Source organism: Peromyscus leucopus, chromosome X (assembly GCF_004664715.2).
Source record: "Peromyscus leucopus breed LL Stock chromosome X, UCI_PerLeu_2.1, whole genome shotgun sequence".
NCBI lineage: Eukaryota > Metazoa > Chordata > Mammalia > Rodentia > Cricetidae > Peromyscus > Peromyscus leucopus.
Window position 1 is genome coordinate 19,056,080 of NC_051083.1, and position 19,878 is coordinate 19,075,957.

The window sequence follows — 19,878 nt, forward strand, 5'->3', positions numbered from 1 at the left end:
TGCATACCAAATAGGCAATACATTTTGATTGAAAAGGATGAGCCTCGCTTTGAACTCAGCTGGAACATTCTTGAAGCAATGCCTGTGCCTGCTCCTATGTCGGTGAGTTACTGAGAAAGGAAAGGGCTTCCATTCCAGATGTCTTTGTGTTCATGTTTCAGGATGCTTCTTCAGTCCAGCTGTCACCCACACCAGCAGTGGAGTGCAGCTTTTGTGTTATAATTTCTAAGATTAACCTTGGTATGCTTATGAAATGAGACGGAGTTGGGAGAAAGGACCCTATTATGCTCCAAGAAGCTAAGATTTGACTTGGAAATGGCTCAATTTGAAATCATTGTCCAGGAATCAAAATCAATTATCTATGAGTAGTAAAAAACCAGATGTGGCAGTGCACACCCATGATCTCAGTACTTGGAAGGTGGAGGCAGGAGGACAAGGAGATCAAGGTCATCCTTCAACCCAGCCTGAGAAAGCAAGACAGAGGTTACACACTAAATTAACTTATATTAAAGAACAGTACCATAATTGAAGAACAGTATTACAGAGACAGCCTATAGCTATAGATTTGGGGTTTTTATTGATTATCTTTGTTATTTGACAATTTCATACATGTATATAATGTATTTTGATTATTTTGCCCCCATCTACCCTCTCTTATGGCCCTCCCATTCCTAACAGTTGTCCTTGTCATATCTGTCCATTTCTAAGGTTAATAGCTTTTGGTTTGGTTTAGTGAGTGATCCACACAGTTTTACCAGGGTCGTCTGCATGACCATGGAATTAGAGCTACTCATTGGAGCCTGGTGGGGCAATAAGTAGGCACACTACTAAAGGCTTCTAGTCCTTCTATCCTTCTATTCATGAATCTGTCAGTAGCAAATAGTTCAGCGGTGAGTCATAGAGCCCCAAGCTCCTCCTCCATCCATTTCTGACAGCAGACAGGTGCATTCTGAAGATCCACTGCAGCCATCCTCAGCTGTCCCAAGTTCATGATTATAACGGTTGTGTCACGCACAGAAGATGGAATTTTACAGCTAGCTTTTCTTGTAATCTGAAATTCTCTCCACCTAGCCAGATTTGGCTAATGATCAGACAAGTTTCAATAAACTTGTTTCTTTTTAGGTTGTGACAATACTGCAAAGGGAAGTTGCAGAAATGTGATTATCTGTAGCAAATCTGGTATTTGGCTCCTATCGATGGATAGATGATAGGTGGTTTCTACATAACAATTTTTGGTTTAAATTTATTTTAGAACACTTGGTTCTAATTGTTAGGAACAGTCATGTTTTCTTTACCCAGTTAAATGGATGAATGTACAGGAGAGTTTGAGGCTTCAGAATCTTGATAACTTGTTGGTGACCCCGCGCCCCCCCCTCATCTTCCCCTTTCCTCTACCCCCAACCCTAGTCCTGACCTCAGAAAAAACATTGCTGCTATTTCTTACTGGACTAATAAACAAACCAATTCTTGTCTTTAAAAAACAGGAGAGAGGGACTGGAGAGATGGCTCAGTGTTTAAGAGCACGGGCTGCTCTTCCAGAGGACCTGGGTTCAATTCCCAGCACCCGCATGGAACCTCACAACCATCTGTACCTCCAGGATCCACCACCCTCACACAGACATACATGCAGGCAAAATACCAATGCAGATAAAATAAAAATAAAATTTAAAAAAGCAGGAGCAATAAACTTGCCTACAAAGAAAATCTCTAAACAGAAGTTTCCCATGAGAAACCAGTAGCTGACAGCAAGGTTTCTTGAATTTCCTTTTATGAGTAAGAATTCACAACTCCATGAGCTGTGTTATTCTCTCACAACACCTTTTTGGATTATCTCTCCACACAGCATCATTAGTTTTTTCATCCCTTCAGGATAAACCACATACATACTTTAAAATTCCTCCATCATGTATTAATTAAATCAGACTTATGTGTGAGAAGCAGCAGTTACAGTTGATTAGAGTCCATGTGATTCCTTCTTTCTGTGGTTGGAGCCATTCTTGCTCTGAAGGTAAGGCTGAGAATCAGGACATTTGAACGGTTTCACACAACCAGAATTTCTTCCTGTCAGCCCTCAATTCCTCATTTTCAGGGTGGTGGTGCCATGCAAAAGGAAACTGATTGAAGAGCCCTTTTCCTACTCTTTCCAAGTGGCATGTTTACAACAACACACTACAACTATTAGATGAACACCTCAGAGAATCTGTCATTGATTGGAAAGCAGAGACACACAAAAGGCTGAAAATGAAGGGGGAATCTGTAGAAAGGGAATAGACCAGCAGGTACTGGAGGAATTAAAAAATGATGGTAATTGCAAGCAGAAAAAAAATTAAAATGCTCCTTGTTGGTGAAATCAGTGTTCAGCAACATGTAAATTCCAATTTTCAGGGTGAATAAAACGAGAACATGGCTGTTGTGACCAAGGACACCAAGAGTCGCAAACTAGTAAGTACAAAGAATTTCAAATGGATTTTCAAATAAATCACATTCATTCTCCTAGCTAAAGTCACTGTGTTAGCTGGCAGACATTTTCAGGATGAACAAATTTAGTAGCATACTGAAAATTGGCAAGAGGAGTTGACAGCTTCACACACAAACCTCTGAATTAATGTTGACATGCATTCATTGCACTTATTAATGCAGCTTGTTATTAAGTATACGGTCCTGTGTCGAAACCATTTTAAGAATATCGGGACAGGAGACTGTGCCAACCAAACTGCATTCCCTAAAACAAATTACGAGAGGGAATCACTCGTGAGAAAGAAATGGCATGATGCACTATGAGTGTACAACAATAACTGCAAAAGCCATGATAGAAACTGAGATGTCACCTTGGCTTAGCTGAGAATAAGGTGACTAACGAATCCCTACAGACGAGCTCATCTCTTATACATCTTTAGAATGTTGGTGATGATTAGGAAAGGAAAAGACCTTTCTCCTTATTTGGACCTACTAGAAAATTACTATACAGGTGTGTCCTATCTAAACTTTCATTATGTTTGGTCTCTATTCTTAGAATAAAGACATCATACTGAAGCTTTTGAATCCAAGGAAACTCAGAGATACATTTATTTATTGTATATAGTGAAAAAACAGACTCAGATACAAAAAATAGCATGTTTTATTTCATATATAGAATATAGATTTAAATACACACACACAAGCACATGAGCGTATAGACCATAAAAGTAGAAAGGAGACTATGAGAAGGGGGAAGAGGTCTAAATGGGGTAATGAAATATATATATATTCAAACAGAAGGATGGAATTGCTTGGAGGGATCTTTTGTAACTACCTTCTTTTATTTCCTATTCCAAATTCCCTTGGCCTTCAGTGTGCACCTCAGGTGGACATGGTTCTTTACCTGTAGGTATGAACCATTCATCATTCTTGAAATGTCAAGCCAATTATTAATTTTGCCTTGATTATGTTGCTGAAGGTGTAAATTGAATTTAATCACACCACAGATCAATAAGGGATCCCTTATATTCCAGATGTATTCCACCTACATCATGGAATAGTAATCCAGTTTCTTATAACCCAATTCTCCAACTCAGTACAGTGATTCAAAGGTATGACAAGGAGTCTAAAGTGGCTGAATTGCAAATTTAACTTCCATTTCAGTTGAAAAGTAGTGTTTCTAAGTGAAAGAATTCTGTTTGTGGCAAACAAAGTCTCTACACCAAAACAGTGTACAATTTCTGCATCAGGAGTAAAAATTATTTTGCAAATGTGTCACTGTAGGTAATAGTGGATACTATCAGAGAAATAGCATCGTATATTGGCGACTGGTCCAGAGCATATCAAACCTTCTGGAGAACTTTGCCCCTGGGTCTGCAAAATACTGGCACCTAGTGGGCACTGCAACAGTCTCCAAACGTTTATTGCACTGTTAAACCAGCTGATTCAGGATGATGGAGAGAATGGTAAGGCCAATGAATAGATCATTCCTGGGCCCTTGCTTTACTTCCTCGGAAGTGAGTTCACAGAAACAATGGTCTTTAGAGTATCATGACAGTGGGTAGACCTGTCAGAATGTTCAAAAGGCAAAAATTTAACAAGTATTTTTTTAGCGTTTATTCTCTTCTGACTTCATTCATACAACAATTTTTGAATTCTGTGCAAAGCACTATACCACATGATATAAACATGAAGACAACTCTGGCATGGTTTTAGCTCTCGAGTAATATTTACATAACCAACATGGCCACTGGTATTCTGGGAAATAATAATACTAATACTTGTAAGCAACAAACATGAATTGACTCTTACAAAGGAGTAGAACCCCTTTCACTAAGTCTGGCATTGAAATTGAGAGAAGCAAAAGACTGAACTAAAGCCTTAGTTAAGACTTAACAGGCACTTGAATAGAAACATCTCCATTTACTCATGATAGTAAGTTGGGTGCTGTCCAGGAAGTTATAGAAGAAGAAGGAGGAGGAGGAGGAGGAGGAAGAGGAAGAAGAAGAAGAGGAAGAAGAGCACACTGGCAAGTTGTCATTCTTCTCCTAAGACCTTGAAGTTCAATTTCGAACAACTATGATAAGAAATAAATGTTGAACAGTATTTGGATTTTGTCCACTCCTCCTAGAGAGTAAGAAAGGCTGAAATAGCTCTCTGTCTCTGTATAATTCAGCTTTCAAAAATCTCCAAAAAGAGAATGAACTTGTTTCAGCAGAATGAGGACATGTGACTTGAGAATTTTACTATTTTATTCAACCTTCAACTTCAATGCATCTTGATTCAAAGTCTAGTTGAGAGATAACTTTTTATTGGTGGTTTGTGAATGGCTATCTGGCTAACTTTAGGTGTATGTCAAAGGTCTTCTGCATTCCCTGGTGAATGGAAAAGAACAACAAGTTCTAGGCTATATTTTGCTTGCAGATCCCCATTGGCTGTACAAAAGCTTGCTTTCCTGAGTCAAAAGCTTTGTGCAAACAGGATTTCTGTCCTTGACTCATCTGCTGAGCTGCTTCCTCCTCATTTCCACCCCCATACCACATGCATTGTCTTGTGGTCCATGTTTTTGGCAGACATCCTTTGAAAAAGAACAAAAACCAATTAGTAAAAATTCTAAGTTGTCACTCAAAATAACAAAAGAAGCAACCGTGGATTTAAAAGCAGCAACATGTTTGTAATTGTCAGCATATTTCACTTAATTGAAGGAAGACAGTTAACTTTAAACAGAATAGACAGAATGGACTTACTCTAAGGTTCCCCTTAGAACGCTGCTTCTACATGTCTCCCATGACCTTTATTTTCTTTTTTTTTAGTAGTAAGATCATATCTTGAATCTTCTTTCTTTATGAATGAGTAAATATTTTATACAACGTATTTTATCAATTCTTCTCCCTCCCTCAGCTCCTCCCAAATCTTCTCCACCTCCCTATCAACTTCAAGTTCTCCTATCTCTCTGCCTCTCTGTCTCTGTCTCCCTCTTTCTTTTCTTTTCTGTCAGCAGCACACAAAAACAGGGATCCATTCTGTGTTGGTCAACTGCATCCAGGTCTGGGTCCTGCACTGGAGTGTGGTTGATACATCCAGCATCATTCTATCAGAGAAAACGGAGTTTTCCTTGCCTGGTTTCAAATAGCTTCTTGACTAGGGGTGGGATTTTGTTTTCCTTCCTCTTGTCCATGCTGAGATTGTGCTTGTTTGAACTGGCTCAGGCCATGTGCGTGCTGTCACAGTCTCTGTGACTTCACATTGGGTTCAGCCCTTTTCTGTCTGGAAGATGTCATTTCCTTGGAATTATCCACTACTTCAGACTTTTTTTTTCATTCTCTCATACTGTACATGCCAACCACAGTTTCCCCTCCTTACACTCTTCCCAGCACCCCCATGTATCCCATCTCTTCCAGTCCACTCCTCCTCCATTTCCCTTCAGAAATGAGCAAGCCTCCCATGGATATCAACTGAACATGGCATAACAAGTTACAATAAGACTAGGCATAAACCCTCATGTCAAGGCTGGACGAGGCAACCCAGTAGGAAGAAAAAGGTCCCAAGAGCAGCAGGCAAAAGAATCAGAGACACCCCCACTCTCACTGTTAGGAGTCCCACAAAAACACCAAACTAACAACCATAACATATTTTCAGAGGACAAGCTTTCTACCTCCTCTTCCACATAGATCCCTGAGTCTTGAGAGGAAGGGTTTAATAAAGGCATTCCATCAAAAGCTGAGTGCTCCAAAGTCTCTCATTCTTCATACATTGTTCAGTTGTGGGTCTCTGTGTTAATTACTATCAACTGAAAGAAGAAGAAGCTCCTCTGATGAGGGATGAGCAAAGCATTGATTTATGGGTATAACTGTATGTCATCAATAGTCATTTTATAGCTATGTTCCTTTAACAGAATAATAGCATAAGGTTTTCCCCTAAGGCCCATGACTCATCTAGTCTCAGGTTCTTGGGCACTTTATCAGTGTCAGGTATGAGTTCTATGAAGTGGGTATTAAATACAATTTTAAAAATGGTTAGTTACTCCCATAACATCTATTTTATTATTGTACGAATATATGTTGCAGGCAGGTCATTGTTGTAGGTTGCAGGATTTGTAGTTGAGTGATACTGATGATTGTTTTTGTCCTTTGGGAGTGTGGAAAGTACCTTCTAGCACCATGAATGCTAGTCAGTAAGGGTGAAGCTTCTGGTTGGGCACCAGCTTGATTTCCCCATTTTTAATGATAGAGTTATGTCTTTAACAATAGGGACTTAACATCAAGTTATAGAGGGTAATCAGCAGCCTTGGGAAAAACTGGTGATATGCGGACATCTATGGGACCCTTGTGGACAATGACCCAACAAGATGTAGTTCATTCCTGGCACTGGAGGTTTTACTTGGTGGCATAGGATGTCTAGTTGGAACATTCTATACCCCATTATATGATGATTCTACTTAAATTCCTTTAATATTTGTATATAGTTGAGGAAGTTTGTACAGTAGTATAATTCCATACAGCTTCTCAAATGGCCCTTAGTGTTAATTGGCCCTCTCCATACTCCCTCCTCTACCCTTCTCTCCCATCCTCTTCCCCATTTAATCCTCCTAGTCTAGTTTCTCCTCTGTCACTTCATAGCACTATATTTCCTCTTTCTTGGGAGAGCCTCTTTGATGTAGTTAGAAGCAATCTAGTAAGATAACTCAGATCCAGAAAGACAAATATTGATTGCTTTCTCTTAAATATGGATATTAGCTTTTAAGTTTTAGATATGTTAGTAATTGTTATTTCTGGAGAAGGAAATATTCATTGATATTTGTTTTATAGTTTATAATTCACATCATTTCAAATTTTAGAACATCATCTATTGTACAGGAGGATGGGAATGTATTCATTAGTAATATATGCACACATATCTAAATTTTTATTACATTAAATTGTGCAAATTTTATGCAAAAGAGATTATATAAACCATCTCTTGGAAGTCAAAGCATTGGAATAAAACCTGTCTTATGAATTTACTATTACTTTTTTCCTGACTGTCTTTGACCATATTAGATAGCTGTTACCACCAATATATGACTGTTACTTCTTGCAGGTTTACAGATATCTTGCCATATTGGTCATTGTTGTGGTTTCAACAGCAACCATACTGAAAAGGAGATCACAGACATGCTCCAACTTAGAATAACTTCAAGGATGATAAAATATCTCGGAATAAACCTAACCAAGGACGTGAAAGACGTCCACAATGAAAACTTCAAATCTCTAAAGAAAAAGATAAAGACACCAGAAAATGGAAAGGCATCCCATGTTCATGGTAGAATTGATACTGTGAAAATGGCCATCCTACTAAAATAAGTTTACAGACTCAGTACAATCCCAATCAAACTGCCCACAATATTTTTCACATACATAGAAAAAATCCTAAAATTCATATAGAACCAGGAAAGACCCCAAATCAACCCTGAGTAAAAAGACATCAAGCTATATTATAGTACTATAGTATATATATGGCTGGGCGGTGGTGGACAGGCTCCAAAGCTACACAGAGAAACCCTTCTCGGAAAAAAAAAATGATACTGGCACAAAAACAGACATGTAGACCAATAAAATAAAATAAAAGACCCAAACCATTAGTACTCATAACTACAGCCATCAGTTAGTTAACAAAGAGGCAAAAGAAGTGGAGGAAAGAAAGCATCTTCAACAAATGGTGCTGGGAAAACTGGATGGCCTTGTGAAGAAGAATGAAATTAGACCCACATCTATCACACTGCACAAAATTAGCTCCAAGTTGGTCAAAGACCTCATTTTGAAACCTGAAACACAAAAACTGCTAGAATAAAATATAGGCATCACTCTATGTGATATAGGTGTAGAAAGGCTTTCTGAATGGGACCTCTCTTGCCCAGGAATCAAGACCAGCAACTGACAAGTAGAACCTCATAAAACTAAAAAGCTTCTGTACAGCGAAGGAAACATCCAATGAAATAAAGAAGAAACCCATAGAATGGAGAGAATCTTTGCCAGATACACATCTGACATGGGATTAATATCAAGAATATAGAGGGAAAAACTCAAGAAACAAAGAACCAAGAAAAGAAATGACCCAACTGAAAATGAGCTAGTGACTTAAAAAAGAGGGTTCTTAATCAAAGAAATAAAAGCGACTAAGAAACATCTCCAGAAGTGTTCATCATCCTTAGCAATGCAAAGCAAAAAACACAAAAGCAACTTTGTGATTTCATCTTAACCCAATCTGAAAAGCTAAGATCACCTGACACCAAATGATGCTCAAGTTGTAGGGAGAGGACTATTTATTCACTGCTGGGGAAAATGCAAACTGGTGTGGAGAATTCTCAAAACACTAAAAAGAAATCTCCCATGTGACTCAGCCATATCACTACTTGGCATATGCCCAAAGGACATCATACAGCACAAATACTTGGTCAGCAATGTTCATTGTTGCCCTATTCTCAACAGGCAGTAAATAAATAAATAAGTAAATAAACAAGCCTCAAATTTCCTTCAACAGATGACTGAATAATGAAAATGTAGCACATATTTACAATTGAATAGTATTCAGCTGCCAAGAAAAATGAAATCATTAAATTTTCAGAAAAATGGGCAGATCTAGCATAGATCATATTGAGTGAGATAATTCAGACTCAGACAAATGTCACATGTTCTGTCTCACTGGAAGACACTGCACTTAGGGCATAAGACTCAGGTGATTTTGAGGTGGGTCTAACCTGAAAACCTCCTTCCTGTAGCTTCCACAGTACAAAAAAAAGAAATACTTTGCAAGCTGCCAAGGGAGGGAAGCAATTAACAGTCCTACCCAGCTGCAACTTCTATGATTTTATAACTTTTAAATACTATACACCAAAACCAAAATTTAAAAATTGATCTCTTTCTATAATCTTAGCACGCATTTTGTTGGTATACTTATTATGTTTATTTTAATAATTCACAATTTATAACTTTTTAATGTTTTATGAATTATGGAAAGTTGCATAGTATAACGACTGGGGTATTGATCCAGATATAGCAGAATTTGAAAACTAAATCCACTAACCATGGACAGGTTATGTTACCTATAAAGGTTTAGATATCTTCTTTGGTACTGTTATTTCCTACCTGCTGAGTTATCAAGAAGTCATCTTTATTGCCTAGTAGCTTCGAAAGTGGGTTAAGAATACATAAGGTTCTATGTTCCTTCAAAACAGTAGGGCTCACTCCATTTTCTTTGCAGAGCTGTATTTTTGGTGTCCTAGAACTCCTTCCCTTCCTATCTGTCCTCGTATTATTTGCCCACTTTCATATGATCTCCCCATTTCATCTCACCACTTTGTTTACTATCCAGGGGACTTTCACACAAGGCAGGCTCAATTGTTGAAACTAGTACAGCCAAACTGTGGTTCCGAAAGAGCTTGGCTATGTGTCCAGGTTAAGTTTTAGAAGTTGGGCAACTGACTGATTGGTGTAAACACAGGAAGTAGACTGCATTGTTTCAGTGTGGCAAGGCCGTCTCTGTGTGTGTACAGAACGTATCCTAAGAACATGTCCTTCCTGGTACTCCCTTTCCATCTTTCTTCATAAGATTCAAGGCAACTCAAGAAAACATTCTCTTGTTCTGTATCAGCTCACCCCTGTACCTGTTCTACAAACTCCTTAAGCACTTAGCTCCTGTCTTCTGTCTTATCTCAGCAGGTTAATTTACAGAAAATGTTTCCCTTGCTATAAATGAATCCCAATACTCTCTCATACAGGTTTTCCATATGTGAGATGAAATATGTGTGTGTCATGCCTTTTTAAGTCAAGTATAGTTGAATTTTTATACTTTCCTACCACTGTCTACCAGTATGATACTGGAAAAATTACCTTAATATCATAATTTCTCATTTACAAACAGTGATCACAAGTCAGGTGTGATTTGAATAGCAGTAATATCAATACATAGGAGATGGAGGCAGCAGAACCATAATTATGACGTTGAAACTAGTCTCGACCAGGTAGCAATTATAGGCTAGCCTGTGCTAGATGATGTTTCAAAAAATTATCAAAGTAACATGTACCAAACAAGAACTTTTATCAAGATTAGATGATAACAATGTTCACTAAAATTAAGCAAAGTAATACGGACTAGATGGTTCAGTGCATAAAAATATTTGTTACACAGGCCTAATGACCTTAGCTCAATTCCTAGAACCCACAGTGAAAGAACAAATTTCATAGAGTTGTCCTCTGACCTCCATATGTGTGCCATACATAGCACATGCAAGCCTCTTCCCTATACATTTCACATAGACACAACAATAATAAGTATAATAAAACAATAATTACAAAGAACCTGAGGTGAAGCATGCATTCAACAAATGCTACTTTTTACTTCCATAATGCATCTTTTCCTTTATTTCTCTTGATGGAGAACAAAAGAATTTCCTCTCCTTTCCAAAACTCAATCTGTCACTCAGGCAGATTTCCTTATGTCTTTTTCATGCTCTCTGGAGACTGAACTCTAACATTAGTCTCTATTTTTTTTTCAGTCCTTATCTCTCATGTTCTAAGAATTTTAAGAATTAAAACACATCTACACGCTTACCATGTTTAAAAACAGCAAAACTCCCCCCTTAGCCTTATTTTTCTGTCAGGAAATGATCCCATTTCCTTCCTTTCATCATTAAACAAGTATTTATTGGTTATTGTGTGCCAGGAAGCATCCTGGGAGGATTCAGCATTGAGTAAGAGACTTAACAATCTTCACCATCATGGAGCCAATATTTGGTTGGAGGAAATGCACAGCTAAGTAACTAAAATCAACTAAATAGTAGCATGAAAGTGACTAAGGCGAGTAAATGAGGACATGCTGGGGGGATTATTTCATATAAATAGACATGGAAGACCTCTTACAGTAATACTTACTACCGCCAATAAAGTGAAAGATCAAATAATAATTTTTTAAAAACAAGGGCTCTCATTGGATAACTCAGGCTGGCCTGAAACTAATTAAAATTATCTACATTAGCCTCAAATTCACAGTCCTCCTTTCTCTGCCACTTGAATGCTTGGATTACAGAAATGTGCCACTTTGTCCAGCTAGTAATGATGATTTTTAAGAGAAGTACATTATAGATGGAGTATTCTTAAAAGATGCAAAAAGGTCTGAGAACCGAATGACACCTGTCATGTTCCAGAAGTATAGGACATAAAGGGAGCTGATTTAATTGGAATCCAGTTAGGTAAAAGAAGTAGTTACCTCAAGGTAATTGCAAGGAACTAAATGGGGAAACCATGCAAAGATTTTAAGTTAAGGAATGAAGTTAGATGACTTATTTTTGTTGTTTTTTGTTTGTTTGTTTTATTTTTTGAGACAAGGTTTCTCTGTGCAAGCCTTGGCTGTCCTGGAGCTTGCCTTGTAGACCAGGCTGGCCTTGAACTCACAGAGTACATATCTCTGCCCCCCGAGTGATGAGATTAAAGGTGTGTGCCACCACTGCCCGGCTGAGGTTAGACTTTTACAGATAATAATTCTGGCTTCTACCTGGAAACCAGACTACAGAAAGCAGAGGCAGGAAAAGGAGGACTGGTAGTAGACTCTGTTATTGACTCCCTCACCCATCAAGCATTGCACCTCCTGCTCTAGGTTCCAATTGCACTGAAAACTTGTTGCATATGGTATATACCACAGTTATTTGTTTATATACTTGTCTCTCAATTAAAGTACAAACTCCACACGGGAATAAGTTGGTGATAATTGGCACTAAAGTTTCATGAAGGAAGGAAGGAACCATTTGGGAGACTACTTTTTGTATCATAGCCTAGAACCCCACTGATATCCATTTCTTTACCATTTTAAGCTCTTCTTAATGAATATGCAGCTCTTCACATGGTGGGCTGCTGTTTTGAAACGTGTTTGAAGGGGGTAGAAACATCTTTGAGCTATCATCCTCTGCTATGTTTTCCCAGAGGTACACAAAGGTAGAAATCCTCAGCTTTCCTGTAATGTTTTTAAGGCAGAAGCTAATTTCCTCATTGATCTCATTTCTAGCTTAAATAGAAATGGAATTGCCCAAATAAAAAAGGATCTTGAAGAGATATGTGCACTCTATGTTGTTTACTATAGTCTTTGAAATTGCTAATACCAATGGACAAATTGTTAAAGAAATGGGCTAAATACGTATCATGGTTCAGATTTTTACAAAAACACCCACAGCACTGCATATGCAACAATATTGTTGACATTTGAGGATATTGTGCTAAGGGAAATGAGCTAGATACAAAAGATCATGAGGTGCATAAGTGTAAATACATGTTAATTTTCGTTGTCAACTTGACCAAATTTAGAATCACCCAGGATGAAAAAGAAACCTATGAGTGTGTCTGTGAAGGGATTTCCAAAGACATTTAACTGAGTGTAGAATCACCCCAAATGCAGGTAGCACCATTTCTAGGTTTCTGGACTAAATGCAAAGACTAGAGGGAGTAAAACACTACTTCCTTCTTTTCAGCTTCCTGACTGAAGACACACTGTAAGAAGCTGTATCACCCGCCTGCAGCCCTGTCTCTCCTTTATGTTGTACGGCACACACCTTCTGAGTCAAATGGTGAGCCCAAATAAACCATTTCCTCAAACTTCAAACCAACCAACCAACAAATCAAAATCAAAGATTCCAAGCAACAAAAACAACAGCAACCAGTACATGATTGGAAATCCTAAACTACAATTGATTTATTCTTTGAAGACATGGTGTGGACAAGCTTGAGAGTTAAAATTTTCAGGATGGGTGTAGAGTTTTGGGAGTGAATTCGGACATCTGTGTTTTCACTTGCTGCTGTAACAAAATCAGAGTTGCTTACTAGGATTAGTTTACTGGATCTTGTTTTCTGAGAGTGGCCCCACCTTCCTCTTATCCTGACTTTCATTGTCTCTGAAAAGTTGTATCAGGAGAAAAGGCCTCTTCAGATAAAGAGATTTTTTTAAAATTATGTGTGATAATATAATTTCCTACCAAATTAATTAGGGAAATACCATTTGATCCAACTACATTGTAACATTCATATCACTTCAAACAAGAAAAATAGACAATCTTGCCCTTCTATCAGTTCAAAGGTGGAAATAGCTTTTGCTCAGTGATGCTTTCTTGTGTGTGTATTAACTGTAGCTGCCAAGGTAATATCAGCTCTCAGCAGAGGCCTGACTGTGTTAGTGAGTACGAAGAGCAGAATTGGATCTCCAGAGTACTTCCAAACAAACAAGTTAAGTCTTCCATAAAACTGCCATTTGTGCACCCCAGATATGTGCTCCTTAGCTTTAATTTAATTTAATTTCACTACTCTGACATCAGTAGTAGCATATGAACTTCATCTGAAATTAGGATAGTAAGCTGATTGGCTGACATGATTGTCAATTTATTTTAGTTGTTACAGGGGGAGAGTTTTACTTTTATTAATTCCTTTCAAATTACACTTGATAAATTTACTGGCACTGTTTTCACCGTATAGTGAAGTAGCAAGCATGTTTAAGTAGTGAGTTTTCAGACCCAGAAAGACAAATATGGTATATATTCACTTATAGGTGAGTGTAGCTGTTAATTCATTGATAAGCAGGCTACAAACCATATAACCAAGGAGTTTAGGTATAGAGTAAGGGACTAGCAGGGAGAGAGGGATCTTTCTAAGAAGGGGAAATAGATAGTTATGGATGGACAAGGTGGGGGGACTGGAAAGGGAGGATCAAACCAGGTTAAAGAAGGAAGAGGTGGCAAGGGAGGGAATAGAGGAAGGGACAGCTAAAACTAAGGGCCATGGTGGGGTTCTATGGAAACCTAATACAGTAGAAGCTCCCCAAAAATGTATACACGTACGAATGTGAGCTAAACGAACTTGCCAAATAACGGAGGAGACAGAGCCCCAATCGGAAATCTCTTGTCACCAAATGAAGCTCCCAGTGCTGGGAAAAGGTTACATCTAATCAAGTTGTTCACTACAGGGGTCCAATAGGAACCCCCAAACAACCCAGGCTATTGGTTGCTCTCTATAAACTGATAATAAGATCCTATTGCTGAAGCAACATCTACACAACTCACTGAACATTGGGAAGTCAAGCTGGTGCCTATCTAGAACCTTCATCCCATGGGCTGCTGTTCCTGGTGCTGGAAACTACTCTGCATGCTACCAAAGGAGAAAGAGAAACACCAACCCACCTATAATCCCTTCAACATACAATGGAGACCTGTCTAAAAGATAAACTGGTGCAATGGTTTCACAAAGCTTATGGGAGTAACCAACCAATATTTGTTTTAAGGTTCACTCCATGAAATGGAACCCATTCCTCATCTGTTTGGGTGACCAAGAACCTGAGACTAGATAAACCAGGGACTCAGGTGAAAAACAAATACTGCTAATGGGATGTAGAAATAAAATTACTCCTAAAGACATTCTGCTACACTCATAGATCACATGTCTACTCACTTCAGAGAGGGAACCCACAACAGACCGGAGTACACATAGACCTCACAAAGGTGGGAACCGAGAGACTGCAGGCAGCTTGTACTGCTTTCTCTGGCAGGGAAGGGTCTAGTGAATCTGGTCAGTTTCAGGGATTTCCTGAAGAGGAAGGAGAAGGAGGAAGAGGAGGAGGAGGAGGAAGAGGAGGAGGAGGAGGAGGAGGAGGAGGAGGAGGAGGAGGAGGAGGAGGAGGAGGAGGAGAAGAAGAAGAAGAAGAAGAAGAAGAAGAAGAAGAAGAAGAAGAAGAAGAAGAAGAAGAAGAAGAAGAAGAAGGAGAAGAAGAAGGAGAAGAAGTTGAAGTTGTTTTCTGCAGGATGGCATGTTTCACTCTCAAAGGAAAATGTTACATAACATTCCATCCCTTCCTTCAGCTTTTACATTCTTTCAGCTCCATCTTCCACAATGAGCCTTCCAGTAAGTGACTACAGAAGTTCACTCATGACTAAAAAGTAGGCCACCATGCCACAATAATAGTCACTTGTTCTCAGGAGCTTCAACAATGCTATTAGTTGAGGCAGGTATAGATCTATAGGTGTAAACACACATTTAGAAGGCAGTTGGACAGACATAGCCATCATTCTTTTTTTCTTTCCTTTTTTTTATTTTATGTGCATTGGTGTTTTTCCTGCATGTATATCTGTGTGAGGTGTCAGGTCCCAGGAACAGAGGTTACAGACAGCCATGCTCTTAACCACTCAGCACTTTCTCCAGTCCCATGAGATAATTATTCTTAAAGATATGGCCACTGGTGAGTTTCCCGTGCTTCAATGGATGCTCCCTGTCCCCTCCAGACATATGGGTAACACTAACTGGACTTGGTGGGTTATAAAAACATGAAAGACATGAAGTTTGGAGAGGAGCTTGTTAGAGAAGATATATATGGGAGAATTACAAGTGGGCAACGGGGGTTGATATGATATTTCATTGTGTGTATGTATGGCGTTTTCAAATACAAAGGCATTGAGGAAGATTAAAAAGTTGTTGTAGAATAAAAATATTTAAAATTTTTTAAAAGGGCCTGCCTGGTCTGCAGAGTGAGTTCCAGGACAGCCAGGGCTACACAGAGAAACCCTGTCTCAAAAAAAAAAAAACCCAGAAGAAAAAAGATGAATTTCTTGTAGACAACAGATACATGGATTTTGTTTCTTAATCCATTCATCTAGCCCATGTTTTTTGATTGGAGAGTTGATGCCATTAATATTTAGAAAGAAGATTGAAAGGTATGTGTAGATTGTAGTCATTTTGATGATTTTTGCTGGTTTGTGTTCTTAATTGTGCTTTTTATTTCAGCAAATTTCAGCTTCATTTGTTTTATTTCTCGTCTTTTGGTTGTGCTTACTCTTTAGCTCAATGCCATGCTTCTAGTATTCTATTTAGTGGGGGGGGGGAAGGAGTTTGGATATGAATTTTTTAGATTTTTGTTACAGCAAGTTTTTTTTTCTTCTTCAATTATGCCACAGTTTTGCTGGGTGCAGTAGTCTAGGTTGGCAGTCATGGTGTTTTACAACCGTGAGTGCATTGCTTCAGGCTCTTCTGGCTTTCAAGATGATCACTGGGAGCCCTTTGTGGTAGTCTAAAGGGTTTTCCTTTATATATATGTCACTTGCGTTTTTTTCTCTTTGCAATATTTTTAATTGTCCTGCATATTTAATATTTTAACTATGATATGCCGTGGGTGTTTCTTTTCTGGTCTTGTCTAGTTCAGGTTCTGTGTGATTCTTGTATCTGTATGATAGATATCTTAATTTCTATGAAGAAAATGACTTATATAGGAGAAGTGGCTCACAAACAGAAAGGGTTTGGAGGCCACAGAACTGGAACTAAGCTTGCTTAAAAATGTTTTATCTTGAATAATATAAGTATATGTGGGTGTAGCTGCCCACAAAGGCCAGAAGAGTGAATCAGATCCGCTAGAGATGAAATTATGAGTGATTGTAATCTGTCTGACATGTATGCTAGGAACCAAATGTGGGGCCTCTGCAAGAGCAATATAAATTCTTAAACACTGAGCCATCTCCCTAAACCCTCCAATAGTTTCATATAGTTGTGCATAGTTATACACTCTCCTCTTAAAACCACTTTCATCATGTCTTACGTTCTGATATGTTGTGTTTCCGTTTTCATTCAGTTGTATAACATTTTAAGCACATCAATGATTTCTTGGATGACCCATTGATTGCTCTATAGTGCATTGTCCAATCTGTGTGGGTCTGTGTATTTTCTATAGTTTCTCGTGCTGTTACTTTCTACTTTTATTTCATTTTGGATCAGATAGAATATGAAAAGACATTTTAATTTTATTGTATGTTTTAATTTGCTTTATATCCTAAAATATGGTCTATTTTGGAGAAACTTCCATGGGCTGCTGAGACCATAGTGTATTTTCTGTCTACTAAATATACTATTCTTAAAATATCTATTAAGAAAAAAAATAAGAAAAAAATAAATAAAAAATAAAAAAATATCTATTAAGACCATCTTTGATATATAAGGTTTGATTTTTGGCAGGCTAACCTATTCATTGTTGAGAGTAGGGTACTAACGGCACCCACTATTATTGTATTGAGGTCAGTCTGTGATGCTATATTCAGTAGAGTTTGTTTTGTGGAATTAGGTGCATCAAAGGGAAAAACTCCTCTACCTAGAGGTATTCTGTAAGCTTATTCTTAGAGTATAGTATGACACTTGTCCTGGGTGCTAGAGTGAGCCATGCAAAGGGGACTTTTACCTCTCTAGGATCCTGCCACCAACACAGCAATGGCCTTTTAAAAAAAGGATGGGAGAGGGTTGTGATCAACTCTTTAAATCTGTCATCTTGCCCAACACAGGATCATATAAGACCAACTAGGAAAGATTTCACCCCAGAGATGAGAAGTAGTTAAAACAGATCACCAGATGGTTAGGCAGTGGAATCATCAGAGAAAACTGTGAAGAGATGGTAACTGTCAAAATTAGAATGAGCTTATCTTGCATATGGTGTCACTTACCTACAGTCCCATCCTTAGAAAGCTAGAACAGGAGGACTGTGGTTTTGAGGACACCCTAGGCTTCATATTGAGACCTTGTCTTAATACCAACAACAGAAGTGAAATCACTGTGCCCTCATAAAGCAACTAATCCGGGGGTTATGGAGAAATTGCTCTTAAGCATGATTATCTGACATTAACTGAATGTCTTCTAATCTTGTCTCATTTTTTATTCTGTTTGTAATTCTTTCAGCACAAGCATATTTCAAGAATTTTCTTACCAAGTCAATCACATCACCTAACATCCCTCAAGACTGAGGTCTAAAAAAATGTATGGGACTTGTAACAGCCCTAAAAGGAAAAGAAGTATTCTGGAAACAGACGCTTGTGCCCCTCCCACTGGCTATTATACTGTTAAGACGACGGACCCCAGAGGATTCAAATTTCCACAGGAATCCTATGCTATAGGAAAGAAAAGGCTGAAGCTCTGCTACCTCCCAGGAGGAGATTTCACATGATTCTGTTGACTTAGCAGACCACCTTGCAGGGCAGGTTAGGGCCAAGACAATGATGAGTGGGATCATACCTTGTCCAAAATTGCTTAGCTATGCATATTTCCTACCCTCTATTTCAACTCATAGCTCTCATCAATACCCCTGAATATCAATTTAAGAGGTCACTGGACTCCTGTATTTGTTCCTATTCCCAATGCAACCACACTCAGTGAATCTCTTTTCTCTGATTGTCACTGTTCTTTGCTGTGGCGGTTATGGTTTGAGGGAGTTTGTTGTCAATTTGACAGAAGACAGACCCTCAACTGAGAAAATGCCTCCATCATATTGGCCTACAGGCAAATCTGTGGGGCATTTTCTTCATTAATGATTGTTGTGGGAGGACCAAGGTCACTGTGGATAGTGCCACCCCTGGGTCAGTGGTCCCAGGTTGTATTTTTTAAAAAGTAGGATTAGCAAGTCATGGAGAACAAGTCAGTAAACAGTATTCTTATGTGGTCTCTGCTTCAGTTCCTGCTTCCAGGTTCCTGCTTGAGTTCTTGCCCTGACTTCCTTCAGTGATGGACTATGATGTGGTAGTGTAAGTCAAATCATGCTTTTCCTCAAGTTGCTTTTGGTCATAATGTTTTAGCACAACAAATGGGAGGCAAACTAGGACATTTTAGTTGGTGGGTGGAGGCTGGTGGCCAAGCTTAGCTTCCTCCAGCTTCCTTTTACCCTACAAACTGTGGTAACATACCTTCTTTACTCTTGGTGCCAAGAGTACAAAACCAAGCAAGGCCTGAACCTTGAGAGTCTACCAAGGACTGTCTGAATCACAAAACTGAACATGGGGAACATTCACAAATACAATCAGATCAAAATCTAAGAGCCCCTTTTCTTTCATTAACTCAGCAATCTGTATTTGTAGACAACGCTCAAGGATCAGGGCAAGTAGGACAAGACTTGGGGGAGCTAGAAATTCTCCTGCAATTTAACAACTGGGACTCACTAGCCAAGTGTTTGCCTCCTACCTGACTTCTCCCAAACTGTTACTGGCGCTTGTTCCATGAAGCTACTTCCTACTTTCCCCGTATTTTAAAAGAGAACTGGGAAATGGAAATCAGTAGAGAATAATGGATTTATTTACAGTTAGTCCGACTTGAGTAGATACAGACTCCCACTTTCTTTCTGCCTTCCCTATAGCAACATTACAATGTTAACCAAAAGGGGGAAACAAATACCATGAAATATGTATGTGCATGTGCTATTTAACTGTGAAATAAACTAGCAGAACTTGGGGAAATCTCCTTCTATGAGACAGGTTTCCCGTCTAGCTGGCATGAAGAATTTGAGCCTCTCCCTTTGCCCAGGCTGGGATTCCTGGGAAATGTTCAGTTCTCTGGGGGCACACTGCTTAAATGATCCTGATAGTCCAAGGAAGGGGCACAAACGCCGTTCTTTAGAATA